Below are 17,618 nucleotides of genomic sequence, written 5' to 3'. Positions count from 1 at the left end.
AATAGTTGTGCACTTGATGTGCAATTTGTGATATGTTGTAAGATTTGAGCACTTGATGTGCAATTTGTGATATGTTATAAGATTTGAGCACCTGATGTGCAATTTGTGATTTTGTCACGACCCGAAATTTTCCACCGACGGGACCGTGATGGCGCCTAACATTTCACTTGTTAGGCAAGCCAACATTAGAGAATCATTAAATCAATTCTTTATTCCCATTCCGTAATTAACTAAGATGAAATATAATAAGTGCGGAATATCATAAAACTGTATTAATTACTATCACCCGGATCTGGAGTCACAATTCACAAGCATTCTAGAATTTACTACAAGTAATAGTCTGAAGAAATACAACTGTATAAATGAAAGAAACAGTGGAACAGAAAAGATAGACTGGGACTTCAAGGCATGTGAACGCCGATAGATCTACCTTGAGTCTCCGGACAGCGGACCAATAGCAAAATCTCGATCAACCCGACCCGGTATCAAAATCTGCACAGAAAGTGCAGAGTGCAGTATCAGTACAACCGACCCCATGTACTGGTAAGTGTCGAGCCTAACCTCGACGAAGTAGTGACGAGGCTAAGGCAAGGCACCTACAAATCAACCTGTACAATTTAACAGTATATATGCAAATAACAGAAATGAAGCACTAAACAGGAAATGTCGAGAGGGAAACATACTGAGGGGAACATAAGATAAAGAACTACAATAGAATGATCACCGGAGCAGTCAATATACCATGAATCAACAGGAATAGTGAATACAGTAAGAAAAAATGCACGGCATCACCCTTCGTGCTTTTACTCTCAATCTCACCATAAAATTAATAGAAACGGCAAGGCATCACCCTTTGTGCATTAACTCTCATATCATGGCACGACATCACCCTTCGTGCATTAACTCTCATATCATGGCACGGCATCACCCTTCGTGCATTAACACTCACAATATGGCACGGCATCACCGTTCGTGCATTAACACTCACAATATGGCACGACATCACCCTTCGTGCATTAACACTCTCTCTTACCATAATGCAATGCATAAATAACAACAGGGAGATAGAATAACAAGTAAAAACCTTACTTCAACATTTGGTTCCATAACATCAATTTCAACTTTGAAATAAAAACTCAATTATCACCAGAAATTCCGTAAACATGATAAGAACGATAAATTGAGCAACACTAGTATAACACATAACAATTTGGCATGGGAATGAGACAATATAAGAAAAACCTAGAAACATGGAAAACAAGTAAATTGGCGGCGCATAAGTACTCGTCACCTCACATATACGCCGTGCATATGAATTTCACTTAGCAAGTAATCTAAGGTTCCTAATTTCCTCAAGTCAGGGTTAGACACAACACTTACCTCGCTCCGAAAGTCACTTAATTCTCAATCACAATTTTTTCTTTGGAATTCACCTCCAAACCACTCGTATCTATTCAAAAATGACTCAATAATATCAAATATTGCTAAAGGAATCAATTATATTGCATAAATTAAATTTCTCAAATTTTCCTCCAAAAAGTCAAAAAATCGACCACGGGCCTGCTTGGTCAAAACCCGAGGTTCGGACCAAAATCGATTTACCCATTCATCCCCGAGTCCGAATATACAATTGGTTTTAGAATACGACCTCAAATCTAAATCCCCAAATTTTTGAAATCCCTAGTTTCTACCCTAACCCCTAATTCTACCATGAAAACTCTAGATTTTACGTTGAAAATTCAAGAAATGTAATGGGTAATTGAAAGAAAATAGTTTTGAATCACTTACCAACAATTTGGGGAAGAAATGGATCTTGAAAAATCGCCTCTCACCGTTTGGTTTTTGAGAAAAATGAGTTTTTGACAAAAATTCCGTTTTTGGATTCTGTTAAGTGCTGGGCGACAGTGTTCATCGCGTTCGCGAGAGCACTGTCGCGTTCGCGAAAGGACTGGCTGCCAAGCCTTCGCGTTTGCGAGACACTGCTCGCGTTCGCGATGGTTACTCCCCCCTGGCCTTCGCGTTGGCGAGGTATTTGCTCGCGTTCGCGATGAAGGAACGACCAACCCTCCCCCAGGTCCCCAAGTGCTTCGCGTTCGCGATGAGCAACTCGCGTTCGCGAAGGGTAAATCCCCCATCACTTCGCGTTTGCGATGAAGAATTCTCAGCCTCACCAGATTACTCTTCGCGTTCGCGAGAGAACCTTCGCGAACGCGAATAAGGATATGCCAGACACCTGAATCTGCAGAAAATCAGATTTTTCCCAAGTTCAAAACATCCCATGGCCTATCCGAAACTCACCCGAGCCCTCGGGGCTCCAAACCAAACATGCACACAAGTCTAAAAACATCATACGGACGTTCTCGCGCGATCAAATCGCTAAAATAACACCTAAAACTCCGAATTTAGCACCAAATCAAATGAAATTCTCAAGAACACTTTAAAATTTCTATTTTCTCAACTGGACGTCCGAATCACGTCGAATCAACTCCGTTTCTCACCAAATTTCACAGACAAGTCTTAAATATTATAATGAACCTGTACCGGGCTCCGGAACCAAAATACGGACCCGGTACTCACAATGCCAAACATCATTCAATTCTTAAAAACAATTAATTTTCAGACTTTAATTTTCATCAAAAATTCATAGCTTGTGCTAGGGACCTCCGAATTCGATTCCCGGCATACGCCCAGGTTTCATAATTCGATACGGACCCACCGGGACCGTCAAAACACGGATGGGACCGTTTATCAAAAATATTGACCAAAGTCAACTAAAATCAACTTTTTAGGCATAAATTCTTATTTTTATCAATTTTCAACATAAAAACTTTTCGAAAACCAGCCCGGATGCGCACGCAAATTGAGGAGGGTAAAAATGAGACTTTTAAGGTTTAAGAGCGCAGATTCGAGTTCTAAACATAAGATGACCTTTTGGGTCATCACATTCTCCACCTCTAAAACAACCGTTCATCCTCGAACGGACATAGAAAAGTATCTGGGATGGTGAAAAGGTGAGGATATCTACTCCGCATATCGGACTCGGACTCCCAAGTATCTGCCTCAATAGGTTGACCGCTCCACTACACTCGAACTGAAGGGTAACTCTTTGATCTCAACTAGCGAACTTGCCGGGCTAGAATTGCCACCGGCTCCTCCTCGTAAGTCAAATCCTTGTCCAATTGGACAGAGCTGAAATCTAATACATGGGATGGATCACCGTGATACTTTCGAAGGTCCGATATACCTCTCCCACTCTCTCCAGAATCTCAAAAGGTCCGATATACCTAGGGCTCAACTTGCCCTTCTTTCCGAACCTCATTACACCCTTCATGGGTGATACCTGAAGTAACACTCTCTCTCTCCGACCATAAATGCAACATCACGAACTCTACGATCGGCATAACTCTTCTGCCTGGACTGAGGTGTGCGAAGTCGATCCTGAATAATCTTGACCTTATCCAAGGCATCCTGTACTAAGTCTGTGCCCAACAACCGAGCCTCTCCCGGCTCGAACCACCCAACTGGCGACCGACCCCGCCTACCATATAATGCCTCATAGGGAGTCATCTGAATTCTCGACTGGTAGCTGTTGTTGTAAGCGGACTCTGCAAGGGGCAAGAACTGATCCCAAGAACCTCCAAAGTCAATAACACAGGCGCGAAGCATATCCTCTAAGATCTGAATAGTACGCTCGAACTGTCCGTCCGTCTGAGGATGGAATGTTGTGCTCAACTCAACCCGCGTACCTAACTCACGCTGTACTGCCCTCCAAAAGTGTGTGGTAAATTGCGTACCTCGGTGAGAAATGATAGACACGGGCATACCGTGAAGACGGACAATCTCATGAATGTAAATCTCTGCCAACCACTCCGAGGAATAGGTAACTGCCACATGAATAAAATGCGCTGACTTAGTCAGCCTGTCCACAATAACCCAAACTGCATCGAACTTCCTCTGAGTCCGTGGGAGTCCAATAACAAAATCCATGGTGATACGCTCCCATTTCCACTCAGGAATATCTAACCTCTGAAGTAAACCACCAGGTCTCTGATGCTCACACTTTACCTGCTGGCAATTTAGGCACCAAGCTACATAGGCAACTATGTCCTTTTTCATTCTCCTCCACTAATAATGTTGCCGCAAATCTTGATACATTTTGGCGGTACCTGGATGAATAGAATACCTGGAATTGTGTGCTTCTTCAAGAATTAATTCACGAAGTCCATCCACGTTAGGCACACAAATACGACCCTGCATCCTCAAAACTCCGTCATCTCCAACAATAACCTGCTTGGCACTACCGTGCTGCACTGTGTCTCTAAGGACAAGTAAATGAGGATCATCATCCTACCGATCTCTGATGCGCTCAAACAAAGAAGACCGAGCAACTGTACAAGCTAGAACACGGTTGGGCTCAGAAATATCTAACCTCACGAACTGGTTGGCCAAGGCCTGAACATCCAATGCAAGCGGTCTCTCACCAACTGAAATATATGCAAGGCTACCCATACTGACTGACTTTCTACTCAAAGCATCGGCCACCACATTGGCCTTCCCGGGATGATACAATATAGTGATATCATAGTCTTTCAATAGCTCCATCCACCTCATCTGCCTCAAATTGAGTTCCTTCTGCTTGAACAAATACTGCAAGCTCCGATGATCAGTGAATACCTCACATGCACGCCGTAAAGATAGTGCCTCCAAATCTTCAGCGCGTGAACAATGACTGCCAGCTCTAGATCATGAACAGGATAATTCTTCTCGTGAACCTTCAGCTTCCGCGAAGCATATGGAATAACCTTGCCACCCTGCATCAATACCGCACCCAGACCAATACTAGATGCGTCACAATATACCGTATAAAATCCTGAACCTGTGGGTAATACCAATACCCGTGTCGTGGTCAAAGCAGTCTTGAGCTTCTGAAAGCTTACTTCACACTAGTCTGACCACCTGAACGGGGCACCCTTCTGGGTCAATTTGGTCAACGAGGCTGATTTGGATGAAAACACCTCCACAAATCGATGGTAATAGCCCGCCAAACCCAGGAAACTACGGATCTCTGTAGCTGATGTGGGTCTAGGCCAATTCTGAACTGCCTCAATCTTCTTAGGATCCACCTGAATACCCTCTGCTGATACCACGTGACCCAATAGAGCAACTGAATTCAACCAAAACTCACATTTTGAGAACTTAGCATATAACTGGCTATCTTTTAGAGTCTAAAGAATGATCCGAAGGTGCTGCTCATGCTCCTCTCGACTGTGGGATTAGATCAAGATATCATCAATAAACACAACTACAAAGAAATCCAAGTAGGGTTTGAACATTCGGTTCATCAAATCCATGAATGCTGCTGGGGCATTTGTCAGCCTAAATGACATCACAAGAAACTAATAATGCCCATATCGAGTCCGAAAAGCTATCTTAGGAACATCAGATGCCCTAATCCTCAACTGATAGTAGCCAGATCTCAAATCAATCTTTGAAAACACCTTGGCACCCTGAGGCTGATCAAATAAATCATCAATCATCGGCAATGAATACTTGTTCTTGATAGTGACTTTGTTCAACTGCCGATAATCTATACACATCCTCTTCGATCCATCTTTCTTCTTCACAAACAACACAGGTGCACCCCAGGGCGAGACACTAGGTCTAATGAAGCCCTTATCAAGCAAATCTTACAACTGCTCCTTCAATTCTTTCAACTCTGGCGGGGCCATGCGATATGGCGGAATGGAAATAGGCTGAGTGCCCGGAGCCAAATCAATGCAGAAATCAATGGAAGGAACCCTCTGGGAACTCACGAACAACCGGCACCGAATCCATGGAAGGAACCTCCGCACTAGAATCGCGAACATAAGCCAAATAAGCTAGACACCCCTTTTCAACCATATGTCGAGCCTTCACATAAGAGATGACCCTACTGGCAGAATGTCCAAGATTCTCTCTCCACTCTAATCGAGGCAACCCCTGCAAGGCTAAGGTCACAGTCTTGGCGTGACAATCTAATATAGCATGATAAGGTGAAAGCCAATCCATACCCAGTATGACATCAAAATCAACCATGTCGAGAAGTAGAAAATCTACACGAGTCTCAAGACTCCCAATGGTGACCACACATGAACGATAAACATGATCTACAACAATAGCATCTCCCACTAGTGTGGACACATACACAAGAGCACTCAAAGAATCACGGGGCACAACCAAATATGAAGCAAAATAGGATGACACATAGGAGTAAGTAGATCCCGGATCAAATAGAACTAAAGTATCTCTACTGCAAACTGAAACAGTATCTGTGATAACAACGTCAAATGACTCAGCCTCAGGCCTGGCTGGGAAAGCATAACAACGGGGCTGGGCCTACCACCCTGAACTACGTCCCTGGGACGGCCTCTAACTGGCTGGTCTCCACCTCTAACGGCCTGACCCTTGCCTCTGGCTGCCTGACCCCTGTCTCTGGCTGGCTGAGAAGGTGGTGCAGCAACTGGTGCCGGAACCATGGCACGAGAACTCTGATGCTGTGAGTTGCCCGTTGCCCGAGGGCAAAATCTAGCAATGTGCCTCGGATCACCACAAGTATAATATAACATCGGCTGTTGTGACTGCTGACCCTGAAATTGACCCTGTCGACTTGAATAACCACCCTGATAACTCTGGAGTGGAGGTGCACTAATAGGAGCTGGTGGTGCACTGTAGGCTAGCTGGTCTGAATAATGCATCTGAGGGCCACGACCACCTGAGGTACCGTGGGATGCCTGGAGCGCTGAATGAAACGGCCTGGGAGGATGGCCTCTACCAAAAGTACTTCTGCCTCTAGATGAGTCACCGCTGAACTCACCGGAACGATGAGGCCTCTTGTCAGACCCCTGACCTCCCTGAGTAAGAACCATTTCAACTCGTCTGGCGACATTAGCAACCGCCTGAAAAGAAATCTCGCTCCCAGTCTCCTTAGCCATCTGTAATCTGATAGGCTGAGCAAGTCCATCAATAAACCTCCTCACCCTCTCTCTCTCTCTCTCTCTCTCTCTCTCTCTCTCTCGGTAGGAAGCAGAAGAATGGCATGACGGGCCAAATCAACAAAACAGATCTCATACTGAGTAACAGTCATACTGCCCTGTTGGAAACGCTCAAACTGACGGCGACACTCCTCTCTCAATGTGATAGGCAGAAACTTCTCTATGAAGAGTTGAGAGAACTGGTCCCAAGTAAGAGCAGGCGACCCAACTGGTCTGGTCAACAAGTAATCTCTCCACCATTTCTTGGCGGAACCAGTCATCTGAAATACAGCAAAATCGACCCCATTGGTCTTTACTATACCCATATTTCGTAGAACCTCGTGACATCTGTCAAGATACTCCTAGGGATCCTCTGAAAGAGCACCACTGAAGTGAACATGAAAGAGCTTGGTAAACCTGTCCAATCTCCATAAAGCCTCAGAAGACATAGTTGGCCCATCTCCGACCTGTGCCGCAATAACCGGCTGAACTAATCCGACTGGCTGAGCTGCTGGAGCCTTATACTGGGGATCTATCTGCTCCGGAGCGGGAGTGATGGGAGTCTGGGCTCCTCCTCCAGCCTGAGAGACTGCTGGTGCCATGGGAAATGTGCCAGTCTGGGCCACACGCTCTATAAGGCCCACAAAACGGACCAAAGCGTCCTGAAGTACTGGGGTAGCAATGAACCCCTCCGGAACCTGAGCTGGTCCGACAGGAACAGTCTAGGCTGGAACCTCCTCGTCAAGCTCTATCTGAGGCTCCACTGCTGGGGCTGCTGCTCGGGCTCTAGGCTGCGCCCTGCCCCTGCCTCGGCCTCTGGCACGGCCTCGGCCTCGACCTTTGCCCCGCGTAGGAGCTGTCACTGGAGGCTATGGTTGCTGCTCAGCTGAGGAAGCGGTACGTGTTCTCGCCATTTGCGAGAGAATAAGAGTAGAAGAGTTCAATCAGTATTGAGAAAGCAAAATCGCACGACAGAGAAGAATAGAAGTGAAACTTGTTCCTACACTTCATAGCCTCTGGAAGATAAGCACAGACGTCTCCGTACCGATCCTCCAGACTCTATTATGCTTGCTCGTGAATCGTGAGACCTAGGAAACCTACTGCTCTGATACCAACTGTCACGACCCGAAGTTTCCCACCGACGGGACCGTGATGGCGCCTAACATTTCACTTACTAGGCAAGCCAACGTTAGAGAATCATTAAATCAATTCTTTATTCCCATTCCGTAATTAATAATAATTAACTAAGATGAAATATAATAAGTGCGGAATATCATAAAACTGTATTAATTACTACCACCCGGATCTGGAGTCACAGTTCACAAGCATTTTAGAATTTACTACAAGTAATAGTCTGAAGAAATACAACTGTATGAATGAAAGAAACAGTAGAACAGAAAAGATAGACGGGGACTTCAAGGCCTGTGAACGCCGACAGATCTACCTTGAGTCTCCGGACAACGGACCAATAGAAAAATCTCGATCAACCTGAGCCGGTATCAAAATCTGCACAGAAAGTGCAGAGTGCAGTATCAATACAACCGACCCCATGTACTGGTAAGTGTCGAGCCTAACCTCGACGAAGTAGTGACGAGGCTAAGGTAAGGCACCTACAAATCAACCTGTGCAATTTAACAATGTATATGCAAATAACAGAAATGAAGCACTAAACAGGAAATGTCGGGAGGGGAACATACTGAGGGGAACATAAGATAAAGAACTACAACAGAATGATCACCGGAGCAGTCAATATAGCATGAATCAATAGGAATAGTGAATACAGTAAGGAAAAATGCACGACATCACCCTTCGTGCTTTTACTCTCAATCTCACCATAAAATTAATAGAAACGGCACGGCATACACCCTTCGTGCATTAACTCTGATATCATGGCACGACATCACCCTTCGTGCATTAACACTCACAATATGGCATGGCATCACCCTTTGTGCATTAACACTCACAATATGGCACGGCATCACCCTTCGTGCATTAACATTCTCCCTTACCATAATGCAATGCATAAATAACAACAGGGAGATAGAATAACAAGTAAAAACCTTATTTCAACATTTGGTTCCATAACATCAATTTCAACTTTGAAATAAAAACTCAATTATCACCAGAAATTCCGTAAACATGATAAGAACGATAAATTGAGCAACACTAGTATAACACATAACAATTTGGCATGGGAATGAGACAATATAAGAAAAACCTAGAAACATGGAAAACAAGTAAATTGGCGGCGCATAAGTACTCGTCACCTCACATATACGCCCCTCACATGAATTTCACTTAGCAAGTAATCTAAGGTTCCTAATTCCTTCAAGTCAGGGTTAGACACAACACTTACCTCGCTCCGAAAGTCACTTAATTCTCAATCACAACTTTTTCTTTGGAATTCACCTCCAAACCACTCGTATCTATTCAAAAATGACTCAATAATATCAAATATTGCTAAAGGAATTAATTATATTGCATAAATTAAATTTCTCAAATTTTCCTCCAAATAGTCAAAAAATCGACCCCGGGCCTGCTTGGTCAAAACCCGATGTTCGGACCAAAATCGATTTACCCATTCATCCCCGAGCCCGAATATACAATTGGTTTTGGAATCCGACCTCAAATTGAGGTCTAAATCCCCAAATTTTTGAAATCCCTAGTTTCTACCCTAACCCCTAATTCTACCATGAAAACTCTAGATTTTACGTTGAAAATTCAAGAAATGTAATGGGTAATTGAAAGAAAATAGTTTTGAATCACTTACCAACAATTTGGAGAAGAAATGGCTCTTGAAAAATCGCCTCACCGTTTGGTTTTTGAGAAAAATGAGTTTTTGGCAAAAATCCCATTTTTGGATTCTGTTAAGTGCTGGGTGACAGTGTTCATCGCGTTCGCGAGAGAACTGTCGCGTTTGCGAAAGGACTGGCTGCCAAGCCTTCGCGTTTGCGAGACACTGCTCGCGTTCGCGATGGTTACTCCCCCCTGGCCTTCGCGTTGGCGAGGTATTTGCTCGCGTTCGTGATGAAGGAACGACCAACCCTCCCCCAGGTCCCCAAGTGCTTCGCGTTCGCGATGAGCAACTCCCGTTCGCGAAGGGTAAATCCCCCATCACTTCGCGTTCGCGACCAGGCCTTCGCGTTCGCGAAGAAGAATTCTCTGCCTCACCAGATTACTCTTCGCGTTCGCGAGAGGACCTTCGCGAACGCGAAGAAGGATATGCCAGACACCAGAATCTCCAGAAAACCAGATTTTTTCCAAGTCCAAACCATCCCGTGGTCTATCCGAAACTCACCCGAGCCCTCGAGACTCCAAACCAAACATGTACACAAGTCTAAAAACATGATACGTACCTTCTCGCTTGATCATATCGTCAAAATAATACCTAGAACTCCGAATTTAGCACCAAATCAAATGAAATTCTCAAGAACACTTTAAAATTTCTATTTTCTCAACTGGACGTCTGAATCTCGTCGAATCAACTCGGTTTTCACCAAATTTCACGACAAGTCTTAAATATCATAATGAACCTGTACCGAGCTCCGGAACCAAAATACAGACCGGGTACTCACAATGCCAAACATCAATCAATTCTTAAAAATAATTAATTTTCAGACTTTTAATTTTCATCAAAAATTTATAGCTTGAGCTAGGGACTTCCGAATTCAATTCCGGGCATACGCCCAGGTCCCATAATTCGATATGGACCCACCGGGACCGTCAAAACACAGATCCGGGCCCGTTTATCAAAAATGTTGATCGAAGTTAAATTAACTTTTTAGGCATAAATTCTTATTTTCATCAATTTTCAACATAAAAGCTTTTCGCAAACTTGCCCGGACTGCGCACACAAATCGAGGAGGGTAAAAATGAGATTTTAAGGCTTAAAAGCGCAAATTCGAGTTCTAAAACATAAGATGACCTTTTGGGTCATCACAGATATGTTGTAAGATTTGAGCACTTGATGTGCAATCTGTGAAATACTGTAATATTTGGGCACTTGAGGTGCAAGTTGTATTATGCTGTAATATTTGGGCACTTGAGATGCGATTTGTGAAATATTGTGATATTGATACGCATGCGGTGAGATAAGGGTGGCTTGAAACGCGTGGCTAGTAGGGGAACTACTAGAAGTCATGCGGTGTGATAAGGATGGCTAAAAATGGGGGATGCTATTTTGGGAAAAATAATTTTAAAAAAAAATTAAATATGAAGGCTCCCGCGGTGATATAAGAAAATGAGATATTGTGAATTTATTGATGATTTGAGACTACGAGGCGGTACCTCGGGAGTGCCCTATTGATATTTCTTTATTTATGTTCTTGTGTTGGGTGATTTTGTTTCATTTAATATGTAAATTCTTGTCTTCTTCCATGATGTACTAGTTGACTTCATTATTATGTGTTTTGTGCTCCTAGTTGTATTGTGTTGGCTTTGGCTTTTTAGCACGGGACGCTGAAGAAGTATATTTCTAGTTTTCTTACTGATTTTCGATGATTGAGTTTATTTAAATAAAAGAAATTATTATTATGTTTTAAATGAAATAGTTTTACAACCAAACCAGTAGTTTATCTGATGCTTTAATTTAAGTGCAATGTTATTTTCTTCACCCAAATAATTTTAAAAAAAAATTCAATTCTTTGTTAATTTCTTACTTGATTTAAAAAATTCTAAACTCACTTTAGTGGAAATAATTTGATCATGTGGATCTTATATACATTGAGGATATTGGCATGTAAATTGTCCGTGCAGTTGTGATATGAAATAAGAGCACGAGGTGCTGGAAAAATATGATGATTTAATTATGGGCACGAAGTGCCGTGGAGATATGAAAAATAGGCTAAGACCCGTATTTTTATGATTATGAAATGAGGTGTCACATGGTGACTTTTTAATTGAAGAATTATATTCAAAATATTTATGTGGAAGGATTTTTATTTAGAAAGTACTATATGAAAGAATTATATTTGAAAGATATTTATTTGATGAATATTATATTTCAAAGAGAGTTATTTGGTAGAATTATATGTAAAGGACACTTATTTGAAGAATTTGATTTAATTGGGTATACTTGTATTTATTATTTGTTGAGCGATATTAAATGGTATTTTGTTGTCTTGTTGTGCATATCACTGGTTGTTTTATGATGTCCTTATTGTTATCTGTTTTCTACTATCTTGTATATTATATTGCACATGCTATTAGACTAGTGAGTGTCTTGATTGTACCTCGTCTCTATTCCACTGAGGTTAGTCTTGATACTTACTAGGTACCGACCGTGGTGTACTCATACTACACTTCTACACATTTTTGTGCAGAGTCAGGTATTAAAAATATCAGACTTGAGTAGAGTTAAAGCGGGACCGTAAGGATTCAAGGTAGAGTTGCTTGGTCGTCGCAGTCCCTTGGAGTCTTTTCATTTCATTGTACTGTTAATTTTTAATCAACAGTATTGTATATTCGGTCCTCGTGATCATTCCATGTATTCAGTTAGAGTTCGTGACTCAGTACTACCAGTCTTGGGAGGTTGTATATTCATATTTATTCCGCTGTTAGTTTTGGTTACTTATTTAATTCAAAAAAATGGCTTCAAAATGTAATAAAAATCGGCTTACCTAATCTTAGAGACTAGGTTCTATCACGACGCATGTGGTGAGATTTTTTGGGCCGTGACAATCTAGATCTGCAAAAGTATATTAAGTCTGCATGTTATGTACTTATTTCGAAAGTGTCGGATTAATTTTACGAATGGACGCTCAACTTTCACTTTATTGCACCATGGTTAATTACTATACTATTTTTGTAATGAATTTCCAACTTTACCTAAGTATCATGAAAGTTTCTAAGCTATTTTTTTTTGTAGCAAAAGGTAGTATAATAGGAAGTTACTATAAAAGGATAAATTTTCTATGATATTTTTAGGTAAAGTTGAGTAGAGTTTTTGGTTTAAAAAAATGGTCTAGTGACTTTATGTGATACTTGGCAAAGTTGAGACTTTTCGGTTATAAAAAAATAGTTTAGTGATTATGGTGCAATAAAATAAAAATTGAATGAGTGAACATCCATGATATTCCCCCAAAGAGGTGCTCAACTTCTCTAAGCTTTATTCTTTGGTCGGCTAATTTTTGTTACCATAGTTGATAGGTAAATGCTTACCACACACAGTGTTTACACCAAATAAAGACATTTATTTTTTGTACATATATTTATCACTTATTTATGATTAAGTGATATGTATTACACTTTAATTTTTAACTACTAACGTTAAATTAGTTGGTTTGGTATAAATATTCAATTCGAGTAAGTTTATGCCCGTACGACATGTGTTTCTGACAATTTTTATGTGTGTATACAAGAGTGGGTTGCTTTAGTGGTGAACACCTTCCACTTTCAATCAAGAGGTTGTGAGTTCGAGTCACCCCAAGAGTAAGGTGGAGAGTTCTTGGAGGGAGGGAGTCAGGGGTCTATCGAAAACAGTCTCTCTACCCCAGGGTAGGGGTAAGGTCTGCGTACACACTACCCTCCCCAAATCTCACAAGTGGGATTATACTAAGTTGTTGTTGTTGTTGTTATTGTATACACATGTGAGACTGGAGAGGGAGAGAGCGCTAGATTGTAGCTTAAGAGGTATTTATTTATAGAATATCAAAATCTTACTTAAGCCTGAAGGAAAGTAAGTCACTTACACCTTTATAATGCTTCACTCACATGAAAAGTAAAGGAAGTTGTATATAGTAGGTACGTTGTTGGTAAAAATTGAACAGTACCTACGAATGATAATTAAGCAAACTATAGTTACTCAAGACTTGTATCGACCGTATTCAATGCGCTCGATGCAAAATACAGAAAAATAAAATATTCTTGTTTAAGAGTCGAACTCAAGACCTTCAGTTACTAAGTAGGCACTCTAACCAACTGAGTTACGAGAGCTTATTGCTCTCTTATTTTAGTTCAAAATAATTGATCTCTTGTTTTATGAATTTGTTATAATTCAAATATAACTATGAATGTTAAATTTGCTGAAAGTATAGCTACGAATGAAAATACAGTGTATATATTTAATGTGTCTGTTTACCCAAAAAATGGATAGAGTTGAATTTATACATAGTTCTAAGGATATGTGATATAGCTTAATACAAATCGTAAGGATAAAAGGAAATATCAAATATGAACTGCAAAGAATGTAAAATAAACAACGTTGTAAAGAAGACGATTTTTAGGACTAAGCAAGATGGATCAGTTTTTTAGGCTTAAAAGAGTAACTCTTGAATATAAGAGGATATGGTGCTTGAATTACAATGTGAGCTCTATATCAAAAACTGCCTCTACAAAAATGATGACCCTTCACCTTTATAGTAGAGGGATCTTACTTTAAATACAATAAAAAATACGTAGTGGAGAGCCCATGATGTATAGTCTTTTCCTCGATTTCCGCCAAGATTCTATCCCATAGTGCGATTGCAACGGCTCTTGTTTGCGAGCTCGATACTGGCTCGAGCTCGGTATTGGATCGAGCCTTCGGCCTTGGTTCGAGCTCGATTCTGACTTGGGGTCTCGGTATTCGGGGTGAGTGTTGGTCGGTCTATGCATCTTCGGTAATCTCCGCTTTGCCTCATAGTTCGATTTGGATATGAGCTCGATAATGATACCGAGCTTGTCATTGATCGGTCTTAGAGCTCGAAGCTCGACGCCCTTACTTCGGACCTTGACCGAACTTGTCATGCAAATATCTTTTGATCGAAACATTATCGTCTCGACCAGTCCGTACGACTGACTCAAATCGATTTTGACCGTACACAATGTGCTTTTTTTAATCACCTGAGTTATTAGTATCCGCAGTGTAGCATGCAATAGCTAATTGTTATTTTCACCAGGTTATTAATTATTCATATTGCTTATCAAAGGGATTTACATCTATATCTTATAAGTGAAATGATTAATGTAATAGAACTAATACCAACTAAAAATGTATTTTCCAAAATTCTTACGTCAAATCAAAGAAAACAATTTAACATAGACTATACATAAAAATAATTCAATCTTACATATATAGTGTAATTTTTTGACGAAAAAGGTTCGAATGAACCCCTTGTGTTTCCCCTCCCTCCGCCCCTAATTAAATTAATCATTTTTTTGGATAAAGAAGACATTTTGTTCAAATAAAAACTACTTAAGAGTCATTATATAAGGAAAAACTAACCTAGATAGATAATGTTGACACTTGGGAAGCTTCAACCAACCTTCTTAACAGGTGTGTTGATAGGAATGAGTAGGGGTATACAAACCGAATCGGAAAATCGCACCAAATCGATTAAAAAATCTAACTAAGTTTGGTTTGAATTGGTTTAATTTTGAGTAAAAAAACCTAAGTCAAACCGACATTTAAATATATAATTTTTATATATATTTTTAATATTTTATTTAAAATTTTCTTTAAAAATGTCTAGAAATATTCGGGATTCTCTTACTGGATATAATATTTAATAAAATATGAAGTGATCCATATTTATTAACTTTAAATAATGGGTTGTATGATCATTTTCTTATCAAGTGTTACCGAAATGCGTCAATCTTTTTGTTCTTCCATATTCATATGTCAATATCTATTAAATTCTTATATATTTTTCGAATTTGAAGTGGTTATTATTATTTAGGTATCATATTGATTTTTATGTTTAGTTACTAGATTCGGTTAACCTTGAAAGTGTACTTCAACGAAAAATTATTGTCAGATGACAAAAAATAAGTATAATGTGTTACTAAGAAAATTCTCCCATAAGAATATTTTAATAGATAATATGTTTGTCATTTTTTTAAAATTTTACTAAATATATATTTACTTATAAAAAATTTAACAAAGTAAAATTGAAATAATATTTAAGTAACAAAAAATGCGAGAAACCCGATAAAACCGAAGCAATCCAAACCGATATAGTTGGTTTGGTTTGGTTTTTGTAATGACCTAACCGGTTATTTTAACTTTTAAAACCCCGTTCCCTAAAATAAAATTTTTCGTATGTGCTTTTAATGATTTATGATTTGCGGGGATGGTTGGTTCGGGATTTGGAAGTGTTTGGGTTGAAATCGGAACACTTGGTTCCTTAAGTTGGCCTTAAAGTGCTAAGTTTGATTTCGGTCAATATTTTGAGAAAACGACCCCGGAATAGAATTTTGACGATTCCAACAGCTCTGTATAGTGATTTTGGACTTAGGAGCGTGTTCGAAATTTTATTTGGAAATCTGTAGTTAAATTAGGCTTGAAATGGCTAAAATAGGAATTTAAGTTTGGAATTTTGACCGGGGAGTTGACTTTTTGATATCGGAGTCGGAATCCAGTTCTGAAAATATTTATAGCTCCGTTATGTTATTTATGACTTGTGTGCAAAATTTGAGATTAATCGGACTTGATTTGATAGGTTTCGGTACCGAATGAAGAAGTTGAAAATTTTAAGTTTCATTAAGCTTGAATTGGAGGATGATTCATGGTTTTAGCATTGTTTGATGTGATTCGTGGTTTTAGCATTGTTTAATGTGATTTGAGGTTTCGACTAAGTTCGTATGATATTTTAGGATTTGTTGGTATAATTGATTGAGGTACCGAGGGGCTCGGGTGAGTTTCGGACAGCTAACAGATCATTTTTGGCTTTTGGAACATTGCTGATAGCTGCTGAAAATTTTCTTCTGATTTTCTTATACGTGATCGCGTGGATTGGGTTGCGATCACGTAGGCTTAAATTGGCAGCTGAGAATTTGTTCTATGCGATCGCGTGGGCAAGTCCGCGATCGCGTAGGTTGGATTCAGTTGTGCTATGCGAACGCGTGACTAAGGCTGCGTTCGCGAAGAAGAAACGAAGCAGAAGCTGACCACACGCTTAATGCTTCGCGATCGCGTGAGGAGGCTCGCGATCACGTAGGCTTGCGGAGACTGTGATTCGCGATCACGTGGGATTTTCCGCGATCGCGTAGAGTTTATGTTTGGGCAGTAAAATAGGAAGTTCGCGATCGCGTAGAAGAAATCACTGGGCAGAGAGTTTAAGTTTCTATTTTCCATTTTTAACGATTTGGAGCTCGGATTTAGACGATTTTTGGGAGATTTTCAGAGAAAATAATGGGGTAAGTGTTCTTAACTCAATATTGATTAAATTACCCGAATCCATCACTATTTTTATCATTTAATTGGTGAATTGAGTTGAAAAAGTTTGAAAACCCTCTTGGATATATTTGAGGATTTGAGGGCCGAATTGTTATCGGAATTTAGTGATTTTAGTATGCGTAGACTCGTGGTTGAGTGGGTGTTCATATTTTATAACTTTCGCCGGATTCCGAGACGTAGGTCCCACAGACGAATTTTTTATTAATTTTAGAATTTTTATTGAAAATGTAGTATTTTCTTATAGAATTGATTCCTATAATTTTTAGTGATTGTATCGAATTATTTTTGGCTAGATTCGAGCTAGACAGAGTTGGATAATCGTGGACAATTCCTTCTAGTAGATTAAATTGGAGCAAGACAAGGTAAGTCTTTTGTCTAATCTTGTGAGAGGAAAATTACCTCATAAGTGATTAAAATTAAATAATTATTGCTAATTATGGGGGCTACGTACG

The 17,618-nt window shown here is 40.2% G+C and overlaps 1 protein-coding gene across 2 annotated transcripts in view; it reads left to right on the top strand.

Annotated features, from left to right (window-relative positions):
• The window catches only part of LOC107785348 (ornithine aminotransferase, mitochondrial-like), a 28,864-nt gene extending 16,267 nt beyond the window's left edge, over nucleotides 1–12,597 (top strand). Inside the window, exon 12 of one of the 2 annotated variants that reach the window (XR_012699102.1) lies at nucleotides 12,332–12,597. The gene's annotated coding sequence lies outside the window, so the exon portion shown is untranslated. The remainder of the gene's footprint in view (nucleotides 1–12,331) is intronic. The other variant, XM_075230449.1, reaches the window with a different exon arrangement.
• The last annotated feature ends 5,021 nt before the right edge of the window (nucleotides 12,598–17,618 follow it).

Source organism: Nicotiana tabacum, chromosome 15, assembly GCF_000715075.1.
Source record: "Nicotiana tabacum cultivar K326 chromosome 15, ASM71507v2, whole genome shotgun sequence".
NCBI classification, from domain to species: domain Eukaryota; kingdom Viridiplantae; phylum Streptophyta; class Magnoliopsida; order Solanales; family Solanaceae; genus Nicotiana; species Nicotiana tabacum.
Note: the sequence above shows the minus strand (reverse complement) of the source record. Positions and strands in the feature narration are given on the sequence as shown.